Below are 16,021 nucleotides of genomic sequence, written 5' to 3'. Positions count from 1 at the left end.
CATTCCAACAGTCTTCTTCAAGAAATGTTCTCTTTCAGGGGTGCCTGGGTGGCTCAGTCGGTTAAGTGGCCAACTTCGGCTCATCTCAACGCATAGAATGCCGTTGAGGCATTCTATGAATAATTTTTTTTTTTTTTCTTTTCTAGAAGGCGGCTGTAAATTACATTACACAAGAATGGTTCTTTGCCAAATGAAGTTTGGATCAATTTTAATTTTACACTCACACATTTTTCTTAATTTTTTGATATCTGCCAGTATCTAGTATTTGATTTAGCCCTGTGTGTTTAATCATATGATTTAAAATTCATGTATTCCATCATGTTCCGAATAGTGCATGTTGACTTCCAGGGGCTTTACCACCAGTAAAAGACTGGGAACTAAATCAGTTTATGTGTGTTGGCTGCAGGTTTTGAGTCCATTGTATGTTTCAGTATATGTGCTGCGGAAGTGAGCACGAGTCCATTGTATATTTCAAAAGGACAAATACAAAGCTGAAAAAAGTGTAAGTAACCAAGAGTGTGTAACAGAAGAATCACCGATCTGCCAAAAATAGTACAGGAAGACTAAAGCTTCAGGCCTGAATCCCTCTGTTTACTACCTCCCCACAAACGTTAAGTGTATCAGAAAAGATTTATAATGATTATCTTAGGAAAAAGAGTGAGACAAGAGATCCCACTGCTTGTAGATTATGTCACCTCCTCATCAGGGGCTATGAGAAAGTAGAGTTATTCACCTCCTCTTTTGATTGGCAGGTTAGAATGATTTGTGGCTGACAAGATAGGATAAGGATCACCAACGAAAACCAAAATGTAACTAAAATAGGGCATCAGGAAGAGAGTTCACATTTCTTATTTCATCTTTCAGCTCAGATGAAATATTTCCTGGAGCTCTGGGTGGACTTGGGAATAAAATTTTGGTGCCACCGTTGGTTAATTATTGAGAAACTGTGGAAGCTTAGAGAGAGGCAGATGTTGTTTTAATGTTCCAAAGGAGAATTCAGATAGATAATGCAAATGACTGTTGAGTGTGATCTTGGTCAGGCAAGGCCTTTATGAAATCAGAAAAGGATGGTTTATGTGCACTTAGGAAATGACAATAGAGTATATCCACTGGAAATCAGTGTGTGTTGCTTATAAATAAAACATTTTGGCTTTATCCTGTTTCATTTTCTGTGTGGAAGGGTAGAACTGGTAGACACAGCTAGATCTCAGCACAGCTTTGAATAGTCTCTTGATACTTTTATGGAGGAACTAGAGAAATAGAGATTTGGTTACGTGGCTCCCAAAAGGAACTGATTAGCTACTGAATTGATGTCTGGTGTGAGGTCTCTAGCGGCTTGCCACAGACATTGTATTAACATTCTACTCACTGATTTAGTCAAGGTTTTCAAGTTTGTGGATATTGAGGTGTATTAGAATCAGGATCAAAAAAGTTTTTGAAACACTTCAGTTGTCGAACCTAATCTAACAAGATGAACTGGAACAGGGACAAGTGACTTTTGTGATGCCCAAAGGAATTTTCAGTAGAGATTTCAATGGGATGATTTAAAAAAAAAAATTTTTTTTTTAACATTTTATTTATTTTTGAGACAGGGAGAGACAGAGCATGAACAGGGGAGGGTCAGAGAGAGGGAGACACAGAATCTGAAACAGGCTCCAGGCTCTGGGCTGTCAGCACAGAGCCCGACGCGGGGCTCGAACTCACGGACCGCAAGATCATGACCTGAGCCGAAGTCGGCCGCTTAACCGACTGAGCCTCCCAGGCGCCCCGTCAGTGGGATGATTTTAAAGTTTCCTTCAAATCTGACCGTTGAGGATTCTGTCAGAATAACGTGTAGCAGATACCCTGAACCACCTGGACCTATTTTTTTGTTTTGTTTGGGTTTAAGGATATTTGCTTTCCATCAAATCAATAAGCTTAGCTATGTGACTTAAGATTATCTAGCTATGTAAAGCTCATTATGTTGTGAAGTTGAAGTTATTTTATATGGAGGAGAAACTGCTGTGGTTACTGTTATTTACTTATCTTTTTTAATGTTTATTTATTTTTGAGAGAGAGAGAGAGAGACAGAGCACGAGCAGGGGAGGGGCAGAGAGAGAGAGGGAGACAGAAAATCCGAAGCAGGCCCCAGGATCTGAGCTGTCATCACAGAGCCCAACGTGGGGCTCAAACTCACAAACCATGAGATCATGACCTGAACTGAAGTTGGACACTCAACCAACTGAGCCACCCAGGCACTCCAATTGCTATTATTTACTTTTGACTAGTGCAATAATTTCTGCTTTCCATGTGGAATGTAAAAGCAATTTGTTTGTATTTAAAAATATGGTCTTCTCCATCTTCAGTTTATAGCAGTGATAAAGGCATGACTTAGTCTTGAAACTTGGGAGAGCCTAAAAGTGTTTTTTGGATATTAGTTTGATTATTATGCTTAATGACAAGTTAGAGTGATAGAATATTTGTCTCACTTCTCTCTACACTGATAGCTTGAGAAAATGTACTGTGATATTCTAGGATTTTATTGCCCTTCACCTATTTTTTTATATAATTTTTTTTTTTATTCTTTAGAGAGAGAGAGAGAGAGAGAGAGTGCTAGCCTGTGAGGGGGGAGAGGGAGGGAGAAAGAAAGAGAGCGAGAGGGAGAAAATCTTAAGCAGGCTCCACACTCAGCATGGAGCTCTGATGCAGGGCTCTATCCCAGGATGCTGGGATCATGACCTCGGCCAAAATCAAGAGTCAGATACTTAACCAAGCCACCCAGGTGCCCTGCCCTTCACCTATGGATTGTTACTTCTCTCTCCGTTTCTGTGACTGTCATAAACACTGGACTCTTGTTTATAAAGGCTTCCTTTCTGGGATGCTTGTGACAGTAAGTAAATTTTAAAGAAAAATTATTTTACAACTCATATGAATTATGTTCATTTTGTTGAAGTGGCCAGAGTACTTTTAAAAAATACATATTTAAATGACCATTTCAGTGAGCTAGTTGGAGAGGAAACATAAGGAATGAGTCATTATGGGTGGATGTGGATGTGTGTGTGGTTTTAAAATACTATTTGGATTCAGATTCAGTTTGACAGTTTTTGATGAAAATAAAATATTTTTTACTAGCTTTGTAACCCATGTGTTTCTGTATCCCTAAGTCCGATCTAAGTATCTGCAGGAGGTACATCCACCCCCCTTAGCTGTAGCCCTTCTTGCAGATCTTTGTTTATTGACTTAGATTAGAACTGGCCAAGAGCCCAGTGATGGTCATTTCTCCTCTTAAGGTTTTTGGTTACAAATCTGCTTTTGTTGCCAGATCCAATAAAGATTTTTGATTGTTTTTGTTAGTTTTATTATAAGTTCTTGCCAAAGATACAGTGTATTATAACCAAAACAGATGTTCTGTTTAGACAAGTGTATTTGCTATAACAGAACCTAAAAATGTAAATTAAAACAATAATGTGTTCAGCATTAAGGTAATAAGTGATGAACTTTGGGACTTTGTGAGTATTTTTGGTAACCTTTAGAAATAGAAGGAACAACACCTTATTTTAAGCAATTGTTTTATTTTTTTCTCCATCTGAGTTTGTGCATGTATACTCTTACACTCCTAGATTCTCTTCCAAACTGACATTTTACTGTGATCGTAAAAGTGGAGTGGGTTTTACCATTTTCATATGTACATAGTTCTGTTATTAAAGTGTATACATCAGATAAATCGTATTTTCTGTCATAGAGACATCAGTTGCATAGAAGAGTTTTTAAGATTCTAATGTTTATAAATGTAAATGAAATAATTATTCACAGACCTCTCCGTAAATGGTGTACTTGGTAAAGGTAGGAACCCTATTATAGGGTTGTAGTATAGATCTTTTGGGATGCTAAATGTCTCTGTGATTAGGGCCCAGAGCCGTCTTGATTTACTCTGAATTCTGTGTTGTAGTGAACATAGCTATGTAGTAAATACAAAATGAATGTATTTATATTCTGTAATTTTAAGTCTTGTTTTTTATCATAGTCCCTCAATAAATTAGATGTGTAAGGAATAAGATCACATTATTAACAAATTGTGAATGGATAGAGTTTTACCTTGAGATTTTTAACTCTTTGGCCCATTCTGATTCATATTTTCCTCTTTTCTTTGGCATTAAAGAGCTGTTTTCTCTCACTTTTGGCTGACATTAAAAACAACAACAACAAAAACATGTTCAATTGATTATTTGGAAATATTTAAGTTTTTTTTTTAATTAGGAATGTTCAGGTTGTACAGAATCACTGTGATGTGTGTCTCATTTCATTTGCATTAGGAGAATGCAAGATTGCTAGACTTCTTTGTTGTTGAGATCCTTTTCATTTGATTACATAGGACTTGAAGATTCTGCGACCAGGAACCGGTACTTGCAAATAGTTTTTGAATCCATCTTTATTTGTGTTTTATATTATTTTCTGTTTTGTTTTTGTTTTTTGAAGGAGGAACCTTTTGAGTCTAATATATTTTATGTGGCTAAATCTTTGTATTATGCTCTTCTAATTTATTGAAATACCACTTTCAAGTTCCCCCACATCCATACATTTCTAAGGTTACACCCAGCTTAATTCCCATTACTTTTCTGCTTCACAGCACTTGCATTTTGAAGGGACCCTAACATTTGGGTTCACATTATGATAATTAGGTTTCAGGGGCATGGGGGATTAAAGATGTCTCAGGTCTAGTTGCAGAATAAAGTTCAGAAGCACTTGTAAAACTTGCCCGATTGGTGGTGGAGGTGCTTTTATTTATTCACTACTCATGCAGCATTAATCCGTATTTCATCAGGTACCTACAGTGCTGTAATTCTAGATGTGACCTTGGGACTTGATTTACTTCGGCTTCGTTTTCTTTATTAATGTGCCATGAAAGAGGTACATGAAAGATAGCCAACATCAAAGTACCTTTTAAAGTAAAATGGTTGATAGGAATTCCCTGGTATTTAACACTGTCTGTCAAATGTTTCAGCTGGTTTGCATCCTTTTACAAGCTGTTGCTTGCTGCACTAAAAGAAATTTAAAGGAGTTGTTTCAAGTCTTTTGTGTGTGTGTGTGGGGGGGGGGGGGGGGGGACACTGATCATGGTGGTGGTGGCTGGGGTAGTAGTGGTTGGGTGGCAGTAGTTAGCCAGAGCCGCCAGTAAACGAGAGGAACAACCTCATTTTCAACTATGCTCCTCCCAAGATGGTTCATTTTGGTATTTTTCTTTGGGTTGGGGAGTCTTTAGTCCAAAGTGGTGCTAGAGTTGAAGAGGCACTCACCTTGGTTATAAGGAGATTGAAAAGGGTGGCCAGATAAGATTCATCAAACCTCAGTGAAAGAGAGAATAAAAGGCAAAGTCAGTATCTTATTCAGAAACAGTTTACCCAGTTTAACTTTACAGCCTGTTTATTCTTTACTGAGCCATCTGAGAAAAAGCTTTTCAACATAATAATGCAGGAAACTGAGTCTGAAGAAAAACAAAGGAAACAGGACTCAAACAAGGTCTGCCATATGTATTGTGGAGTATTTATTTTCCTGTAAATGCATAGTTTAGAGGCTGTTGTCTCTGTTCTGGGCTAAATATATGGCGGTAGAACTTCTCGTGGCTCATTTTTATTTTTATTTAAAAAAAAATTTTTTTTTTAATGTTTATTTATTTTTGAGACAGAGAGAGACAGAGCATGAACAGGGGAGGGGCAGAGAGAGAGGGAGACACAGAATCTGAAGCAGGGTCCAGGCTCTGAGCTGTCAGCACAGAGCCCGACGCGGGGCTCGAACTCACAGACTGTGAGATCATGACCTGAGCCGAAGTCGGACGCTTAACCGACCGAGCCACCCAGGCGCCCCTCGTGGCTCATTTTTAAAACTGCTTCCTTCTTTGTTTCAAACGTTTTTTGGATGTTTCTCTCTACTTGAGAAAAAATATATAAAAGCATTTTGCTTTTTAGATATAATCATAAGGATTATCTGCGGATCTATTCCTATCATCTTTATCATAGAACTTATCTTAATCTAAACAGTGAAAAATAAAAATCACAGAATGTTTTAGAAAATGAAGTTTACTTTCAAATTTATACTTTGTTTTCAAATTACTTCATCTTGACTTACAGAAGGCTTTTAAAATCATTGTAATAAAAAGCTTTTTATAATTAGTATTTGTTAAAATGTATTTGTATAGTATTAAAATGCTCTAAAAATAGCATATTCTCTTGATATTCTATAATTTTGTTTGCACTTAACCTGCTTAACTTTTTATTCCTATATGGCAGGAAAATAAATTTCAAGCCACACCTGGTCTTGGCAATTTATTGAACCTAAAGTCTTTGGCCTGTCCAGTGTAAGAAACCAACGGTAAACCTGACACAGAGGAGGTTGGTAATGGCCTTTCTCACTGTCAACACAGTGCTACAGGGCTACAGAGGTCTCCTGAAGACAGATAGCTTAGTTTATGTGGGGAATGAGCAGTGCATGCAACTTATTTGGCGTTTGAGTCTACGATTAAGGAAGTGGGTGGAAGAGGTACATCTTGGCCCTTTTACTGATACGGGAAATTCAGAAATTCTTGCTGCCCTAAATGACTCACCCCTGGCATTAGGAAGAGTGACCTCGGGTTGAGAAGGGAGGATGTTAGGAAATCGGTAGTAGAATGAAGGCTGGAAGATGTGTACCTTTCCATTCATGCCACATTTTCCTCTGCCCCTTCATAGTTAACAGCATCTTTTTTTTTGCACAGAAGATATGTTCCTTTAAGAATTTGCTTTGCCTCATTATAGTCCGAGGGAATTGGGAGACAGAGAAGCATGATACTGCCTAGAAAGTCCTCAGGATCTTATTTTGCCAGCATTTTAGCGTTCATGAGACAGAGTATTGTCTAGTTCTTTGGTTAACATAGTGATCCACGCCTTTTTTTTTTTTTTTTTTTTTTTTTTTTAAGATTCTGAAGTTTTGTGTATCCCATCTAATTTCGGGCCAATGTAGTTAAAACACCTGAATTAGCCCTAATATTGTATAATTAATCTTCCAAACATATTAACTATGTTAATCTAAAGCTTAATTGGAAGGATCAACAGAGTCAAGGATCATAAGTATATTTCTCAGTTACTTAGTGGTAAGCAATTTGAGCTTGTGAATGAGCCACCAGCTTATAGTAGATTGATATGTTTTCGACTGGTTTTTAGGTTTGCTTAGTTACCCCATTTACCTAAAATTCCTCTTATTCTTCAAAGCATTTTATTTTTCCTCAGCAGAATGCTTTTCATGAATCTAGGAATATAAGGGATGACAAGAAGTGTGATAGACTCCCCTCCCAGTTCCCAACAGGTTTGAATTCATACAGTTTCCGTGGTTTAAATGGTGACACTGTCATCATTGCCATTGTCACGTTCTACTTGTTATTTTAAGTTACACTCAGTAATATATTGTGGATGTCTATGGCTCCAAATTCAGATGTTGGCATGGCCAAAATGCTAAAACTCTGAGGAGGGATATGATGTGAAGAAGCTTCTGTAGTGTCTTCAACGTATAAGAAATATTTTGAAGATGTGCATTTCTATTCAAATCATGTGCTCTGATTTGTACGAGTCAGTGATTTCCTTGTCTTCCAGGTCCTAGACTTATTTTGAATTAAAATTCACTGGTTATATAAGAGGAACCCAAGTACCTATTTTCTTTCTTACCTGAACTTCCTTACTGGAGGGCCTTTACCTCTCAAGCTCTTTAGGAAATCCTGTATCTTGTTCTAAATATGAAGTGCTACTTTTAGGTTTTGACTTTGCTGGGAAAAGTAACAAGTAAAATCTCTACCAAGAAGTTGGTCTTTTTCTGTTTTAATAAATTTTTGTTAGCTGTAGAAAGACTGGAAGGATGTTAAAGACCCATGCTTAAATTTTCAGATTTGAGATTTGATGTGTTTCTGATTCATGGTTTTGGCAGCAGGGTATGAGAAGTGGATAAAGGAAGCTGACTGGAGAATCTCCCAGTAACATGTTGAGCCTTTGGAGCATCTTAATCTTTCAGGTTTGGTTTGCTTCTACTCTTCTTCATTTTCTTACTGGCTTTTTTTCCTTCCTTCTGGCTACCTTTCCTTAGTGAGAAGTGACAAGTCTGTGTTAAGTGGGAAAAATTTAAATGTACCTGTCTTGTTGAATTTAATAACTTGGAGGAAAGTTTGTCTCCAGAATTCAGTGTAAGTACAGCATCCTTCATTTGTTTTTACATAGAAGCAATATTTTTCAATTAATATTTGGTTCAGCTTATCTGGACTCCTTTTCAGTTTATATTCTCATATTTCTCCCACTTCTTTTAAATACTCTAACTTCTATTTCTGATCATTCTTTTTTTCTATGCGTCCTTCCACCTCTTCTTTGCTCTTCAACTTAGTGCTCCAAATATTTTCTTCATTCCCTTTTCCTTCTCTATATATCTTCCTTTCCTTGATAATTTCTCTATCCATTCTTCTGGGGCTTCATCTTTTCATCTGTGGGTTCTAAATGTATATCCTTAGTTTAAAATTCTCTCCAGAGATCTGGACTCAAATTTCAGTGGCTAGCGGCCAGTCATTTGAGTATCACTCTGGTGCCTTAGATTCAACCAAATTTAATTCCATGCTTTGGCTCCCAAAACTATTTTTCTTCATGTGTTTTTGTTCTTTTTATAAGCCCCTACTTTGCTAGTGATTCCCTTGGGTACAAAATTGACAAATTCAGCTATATACTCCATTCAGACTACTTTCAAATCCTGTCGATTCTCCCTCAGGAATGTTTTTACTATTTCTTTCTTTCCTTCAGTGTCTCTTGTTGCCATTCTACTTCCTTTAAGAGTTTGGGTTTTTCATTAGCTGGCCTCAAGCTACATTTCCGAGATAATCTCTTGATATTCCCTTCTCAACCCAAGACGTGGTGTTTATCTTTCAAGCACTTGTAGTGTGAGTCTGCATAGTTTTTTTACGTTATGCTGCTGATATCATTCATTAAGGAATAATATGGGGCGCCTGGGTGGCTCAGTCCGTTAAGGGTCCGACTTCAGCTCAGGTCATGATCTCATGGTTCGTGAATTGAGCCTTGCATTGGACTCTGCTGGCAGCTCAGAGCCTGGAGCCTGCTTTGGATTCTGTGTCTCCCTCTCTCTCTGCACCCCCACCCCCCACTCGCATTCTGTCTCTCTTTCTCTCAAAAATAAATAAACATTTAAAAAAAATTTTTTTTAAAAAGGAATAATATGTTACCCTTCCTTATAAGAGTTAGGATAGAGTTATAATTTATAAACCTGTATTTTATTAAATAAAAGCTAAAATAAGTCCATCTTCAGTATTTTATTTTTCAAGGTATTTCATTTAAATCTTCCCCTGATCTGTTTCTATTATTTATAGTGAAATTGTGGTTCTTATTTTCAGTGGATTCCACTTAAATGCCTTCTTCTCTCATATTGGGTATCCTCAGATGTCAGAAATTCTTATATGCCAGGTAAATTGGAATATTTGTTCTTTGAATATGGGTGGGTTTCTTTTTCTACTTTTGTAGTTAAGAAAACAGTCTGTGGATAGCTTCATTCCTTACTGCCACAGTGACTGTAGTTAAGTCGCTTAATCTTTTGGTCTTTTCGTCTCTAAAGTGGGAATGATAATATTATCCACCATAGGATTTGGTGAAGATGAGATGGGGTGATACACCACAAAATGCTTAGAATGGTGCTTGGCACATAATTTGTAATCCATAAGTGTTTGTAAAAGGGTCCTTGGCTGTGCAGTATGGCTACCCCTTTGGTCATACCACCATCTTACCTCACACCCCACCCCTTTCAAGCTAAACCTTGGTCTCTGTTAGCTCAGGGAAGAGAAGGCCTTTACCACAGCAATATAGGGACAACAAGCTCATCTGGCCTGTTGTGTGCCCACTTAAGGAGCTCACGAGGTTCTCTGGAGTAAGCACAGTTTCGTTGTGCTCCATCGTCCCCGTCGCACACTCTGGGGAGTGCACCGTCAGCATACAGGCTTGTTCTGCTTGTGGTAACTCCTATAGCCGTGTCTATGTGCTGGTTCAAAAGCAAATTTTGTTACTTCTGCTGACTTAGGCACATACATTACGTGATTTTTTTTTTTTTAATTGTGTGTTCATTTTTCCTGGCATCTCAACTCTAGAAAGTCTTGATGCCTGCATTTAAGGTGTTTTTCTTTCAGAGAGGATGGAATTTGCCTCTGTTAGAGGAGTGGTGCAGTCTTTTAAATACTTTCTTCATTAACTCATTTCATCCTTACAACAATCTTATAAAGTTGCTCTTCGTGTTTAAAAATATATATCTAAAATATGAGACATAGAAATGACAAAAGTAAAGAATGGAAATTTATATCCCAAGCAATTACTAGTCAAAAGAAAGCATTTCCAGATGTCAAAGGGGGCCCATCCAGCATTGAGCAATGAGCGGTGAGCTGTGCAGAGGCAGCAGCAGCAGGCTCTGTGGCCCCATTGATACTTCTGTGCTGCTGCCGGTTCGAGTTAGGCCCATGCCTGCAGGAGTGTATCTGCTCAAGCTCTGAATCTGGTTTCACTGAAGTACATCTGGAAGAGATACCCCTCCAGCCCAGGATGCCTTGTGAGAAAGTGGATTCACACCTCTTCACACAAACTGCCAGAGAGCAGTTTGCTTTTGGCATTTTTGATGACAGCCAGAAGATCTCCACGTTTACCACCAGGATGCAGCCAGAAACCTACAGAGATCTAGCAAAGCAGCGAAGAAAGGGCTGGTTCCAGCATTATACATACAGAACTCCCACAACTCTACCAGAAAGACAGCCCAATTCAAAAATTAGTAAAGGACTTGAATAGACATTTCTCCAAAGAAGAGATACAAATAGCCAATAAGCACATGAAAAGAAGCTAGACACAGGACAAATAAATATTGCATGGTTCCACTTCTATAAGGTACTTAGAATAGGCATTCTTCATAAAGACAAAAGGGGAATAGAGGTTAACAGGAGGAGGGGTGGGAGGAAAGGGGGTAGGGCAAATTATTATTTTTTAATGGCTATAAAGTCTGGGTTGGATATGATGAAGTTCTGGATATAGACACTAGTTTGTTAAACAACATTGTGAATGTATTTAATGCCACTGAGTTGTACACTTATGAATGGTTAAAATGATAATATGTTGTGAATACTTTACCATAATAAAAACAAAATTTAAAGCAGTGATGGTGATGAACAAATAAAATATAAGAGGGTAGAAACAATATAAAGCATGCTCCATAAGCACAATGAAATGAAATTAGAAATTAGAAAGAAAATTGGGAAATTCACAAATACATGGAAATTGAATATTAAATAATTAACCATAAATAAACAAGAAATCCAAAAGGAAATTAGAAAATATATTGAATGGAAATACAGACATAACATACCAAACTTTATGGGATACAGCTAAAGGAGTGCTAGGAGGAGAACTTATAACTGTAAATGCCTGTGTTCAAAAAAGAAATCTCAAAGCAAAAACTAGCCTTTCACATATGACAAAGAAGAGCAAACTAAACTTAAAACAGGCAGAAGAAAGGAAATAATAATAAAGAACAGAACATAGAGAAGAGAACAGAAATAGAGAAGAGAAAAACAGTAGAGAAATTCAACTTTGAAATCAAAAGTTGTTTCTTAGAAAGTATCAACAACATGGACAACTTATTAATGAGACTGACCAAGAGAAAAAAAGAAGACTAAAATCACTAAAATCAGAAATGAAAAGAGGAAATCACTACTGACTTTACAAAAATAAAAATTTATATAAAGGATTAATAATGTATAAAAATATATAACATTATATATAATATGTAAAAATTATATACCAGTAAATTAGATAACTTAGGTGAAATGGACAAATTCCTGAAAAGACAAACTACTGAAAATGACTCAAGAAGAAATAGATTATTTGAATAGGCCTATAACATATAAACACAGTGAATTAGTAATCAAAAAACTAACCACAAAGAAAAACCAGATCCGGTTGGCTTTACCACTGAATCCTACCACACATTAATTCCTCATCTACTCTTCCAGAATGCAGGAGGAACACTTTGGAACTTCTTCTGTGAGGCCAGTATTACCCTGATACCAAGACCAGACCAAGAAAACTATAGACCAGTATCAATTATGGATATGAATGTAAAAATTCTCAACAAAATACTAGCAAGCCAAATCTAGCAACCAATAAAACAACACACAATGACCAAGTGAGACTTATCCCAAGAATGTAAGGTTAGTTCCAAATCCAAAAATTTGTGAATGTAATAGATCATATCAAAGAATAAAAACCAAAATTCATATGATTAGTAGACAGAGCATTTGACAGAATCCAACGTTTTTTTCATTATAATAACACCAAAAAAAACAAAGATTAAGAGAACCTTCTCAACCAGATAAGTAGCACATGAAGAAACTTAGAGCTAACATCATAGTTAATGGTGAAAGACTGGATACTTTCCCTAAGATCAGTAACAAGATAATCTATTCTGGCCACTTCTATTCAACATTGTATTGGAGGTTTTAGCCAGGGCAGTTAGGCAAAAAATAAAATAAAAAACATCCAGATGGGAAAAGAAGAAGTAAGACTATTTCTGTTCACAGATGATATGACCTCATATGTAGAAAATACTAAAACATATACCTAAAAAAACCTTGCTCAACTAATTAAAATGTTCAGCAATGTTACACGATACAAGGCCAATTACAACAATTATATTTCTATATACCGGACAATCCAAAAATGAAGTAAATTCCATTTATAATAACATCCAGAAGACTAAAATAAATTTAACAAAAGAAATGTAAAACCTACCCTTAAAAATTACAAAACATTGTTGAAAGAAGTTTCAGGAGATCTAAATTAATGGAAAGACCTCACAAGTTCATGGATTGGAAGACATTATTAAAATGGCAGTAATCCCCAAACTGATCTACTTATTCAGTGCAATCCCTATCAGAATCTCAGCTGACTTCTTTGTAGAAATTGGCAATTCTAAAATTCATATGGAATTGCAAGGGATTCTGAATAGCCAAAACAACCTTGACAAGGAAGAACAAAGTGGAAGACTTGCACTTTCTGATTTCAAAACTTCAAGCAATTATGGTATGTGGTACAAAGATAGACATATAAATCAATGGAATAGAGCTGAGAGTCCATAGACAAACCTTCACTTCTTTGACCAACTGATTTCAGCAAGCGTGCTAAGATCATTCAATGGGAAAAGAATAGTCTTTTCAACAAATGTTGGTGGCACAACTGGAAAGCCACATGCAAAAGAATGAAATTTGACTCTTACCTTGTAGCATATACCAAAATTAACTTAGAATGGATCAAAGACCTATGGATAAAGAAATTGTGGTTTATATACACAATGGAATACTACGTGGCAATGAGAAAAAATGAAATATGGCCTTTTGTAGCAACATGGATGGAACTGGAGAGTGTGATGCTAAGTGAAATAAGCCATACAGAGAAAGACAGATACCATATGGTTTCACTCTTATGTGGATCCTGAGAAACATAACAGAAACCCATGGGGGAGGGGAAGGAAAAAAAAAAAAAAAAAAAAAGAGGTTAGAGTGGGAAAGAGCCAAAGCATTAGAGACTGTTAAAAGCTGAGAACAAACTGAGGGTTGATGGGGGGTGGGAGGGAGGGCAGGGTGGGTGATGGGTATTGAGGAGGGCACCTTTTGGGATGAGCACTGGGTGTTGTATGGAAACCAATTTGACAGTAAATTTCATATATTAAAAAATAAAAAAAAAATGAGAAAAAAAAAAATTAAAAAAAAAAAAAAAAAAAAAGAATGGATCAAAGACCTGAATGTAAAAGCTTAAAACTGTAAAACTCTGAGAAGAAACCATAGGAGTAAATCTTCATGACCTTGAATTTGGCAAAGAATTCCTACATATGACCCCAAAAGCATGAGCAACAAAAGAAAAAATAGGTAAATTGGACTTCATCAAAATAATCTCCTAGCAGTGCTCAAGGAAGTTGGGAGGTATTGGGGATAATTACTTAAATATTCAGTAGATTCTTTGAAGAGTCTGTATTGCGTGGGAGAGCCAGAGGAGGAGAACTAAGTGTCACGATGACTGGTGAGGGGTTGTGGAGGTGGAGGAGTCACTGCCTCTTTGGTAGATGAGATGTCTAGTGCTAAGTCTAGGAGCATAGACTTCAGAATCCTACGGTCTCGAGTTTGAACTTCAGCTCTGCTCCTTATTAGCTGTCTGACTTCGGGCAAGTTTCTTCATCTCTCTGAGCTTCTGGTTTCTAATTGGCAAAATTAGAATAATATCTGCCTCTCAGGAGTATGAAAATTAATGAGATGGCTGCATTGTGCTGAATATAGTACACAGCTCAAAATAGCGGTTAAGAATTTGGGCTCTTAGGTCAGACTGTGGGTTCCTGTTGTAACCCTGCCACTTCTAGTTGTATTAATTTCAGCAAATTACCTAACCTCTTTGTGCCTCAGTTTCCTCAGCTGTTATATGGGATAACAGCAGGGTTGTCGTGACAATTAGAGAAAGCTAACGCATATTGGAGAACCACAGTGTCAGACCCTGTAAATGCTACCACTCAGTAGCTAATCTTAAGTCCCGTTTCATTCAGAAGTGCCTCCACACTTCATGTCCAATAGGGTATCATCACATCTGCTCTTATTCCTAGATTCTCACTGAATGTGCTGTTCTGGAGCTTAAAGCACTATTAGTTTCCAAGTGTCTCAGTCATATTGCTCAGTGGTATGTTTTCTCATGAGATACAGAAATGCCTTTGAAAATGAAAGAGTGACATCCAGTGATAAAAGGACTGAATAGGATATTTGGTAAAGAACACAGTCTATGATAGCTGTTCATAATCTAAGACAGACTTGGAGTTTTGGGCTGAAAATGCTTTGAAAATTGTTAGTGCTATAAAATTTGAAGGTATAAGGAAGTTGTTAATAATTTTAAAAGTGGTTTAAATGAGAATTGGAACACTTTGAAAAGCATTTATTCCAGAGGGACTGTGATGAAAATAGATATTTCCTCTGGAAACCCTGACTCAGACTGTTCATCGATTTCCATAATGATGGAGCCAGAAGGTCTCAGACAGTTCCAGCACCCCCATTCCATTTTATTCTTGCTGAGAAGGGCCCAGAAGTGTGACATGCATTTGTTTTCATTTCAGTCATGGATTATGGAAGCATATAAAATTGTTTTTCTGCTTAATTTGAGCCTGAAAACTAGCTGAAACTAAGTCACAGGTAAATTATTTGTTTTGGGATGCATTTCTGAATGGTGTTTTTGCATTTTAGGAAATAATGTATGGCAGTAAAATAATCTTTTTTTCCTTTTCTTTCATAGGTGAGTTGCCACATAAATTTGATTTCTCACATTTGTTCTTTGTTGAGATTCATACCAGTTTTCTTGGGAAGTTATACTTGTATCATTTAGTGATTACCCAGGACACTACCTCACCACAACCACTTCTTCCTGCTGATTTGCTCTGTCAGTACGTCACTGCCTTGTAGAATGTGATTTCATAAACTGGGAAGTCCTCTCAGTAAGAATTTCATGTGGCTGGTTTGTAGCAAAAAGGTTACTTCAGTCAAAAATCAGGAACCTTGCTTTCAAATATTGACTTTAGAGTTTTACCTAGAAAATGTCCTTTATAGTAAATCATTTTGTGTTCTGTTATGTATTTCTAACTTAAATCATGATATCCTTCTCTTATAGGTGAAAAAAAGTAGATTTTACTAAATTCTTTACTTCAGGCTTCTTTGTAATACTATCCCATGGCTTTCCTACTGCCTTCAAGCGCCTTTGCACCCATCCGATCTGATCCGTATTTGTTTCTCATGGTAAACCCCTGGTTGTTAAGTATTCTTTGCATTTTACAGGTGAGGAAGCTGGACTGCAGGCTAATAGGGATTAAAGACTTAGTGGAATGGGAACTTGGGTCAGGCTACCTGATCTTCAGTCTCACACTATTTCCAGCACACATGCTTTTTCACCTCTCTATTGTTTAAATATGGTAGGCATTT

At 37.0% G+C, this 16,021-nt stretch overlaps 1 protein-coding gene and 1 long non-coding RNA gene across 9 annotated transcripts in view; both read left to right on the top strand.

Moving 5' to 3' along the window:
* Nucleotides 1-16,021, top strand: part of SRBD1 (S1 RNA binding domain 1) — a 204,855-nt gene that overhangs the window by 68,116 nt on the left and 120,718 nt on the right. The window lies entirely within an intron of this gene.
* Nucleotides 4,297-15,236, top strand: LOC122216006. Of its 2 annotated transcripts, none has more exons than XR_006200649.1 (5): nt 4,297-4,379; nt 6,264-6,365; nt 7,930-8,010; nt 9,386-9,455; nt 15,166-15,236. It is a non-coding gene; the product is annotated as an uncharacterized LOC122216006 (long non-coding RNA). The 2 variants fall into 2 exon arrangements; XR_006200650.1 differs by having other exon boundaries at nt 7,927-8,010.

Source organism: Panthera leo, chromosome A3, assembly GCF_018350215.1.
Source record: "Panthera leo isolate Ple1 chromosome A3, P.leo_Ple1_pat1.1, whole genome shotgun sequence".
Taxonomy (NCBI): domain Eukaryota; kingdom Metazoa; phylum Chordata; class Mammalia; order Carnivora; family Felidae; genus Panthera; species Panthera leo.
Note: the sequence above shows the minus strand (reverse complement) of the source record. Positions and strands in the feature narration are given on the sequence as shown.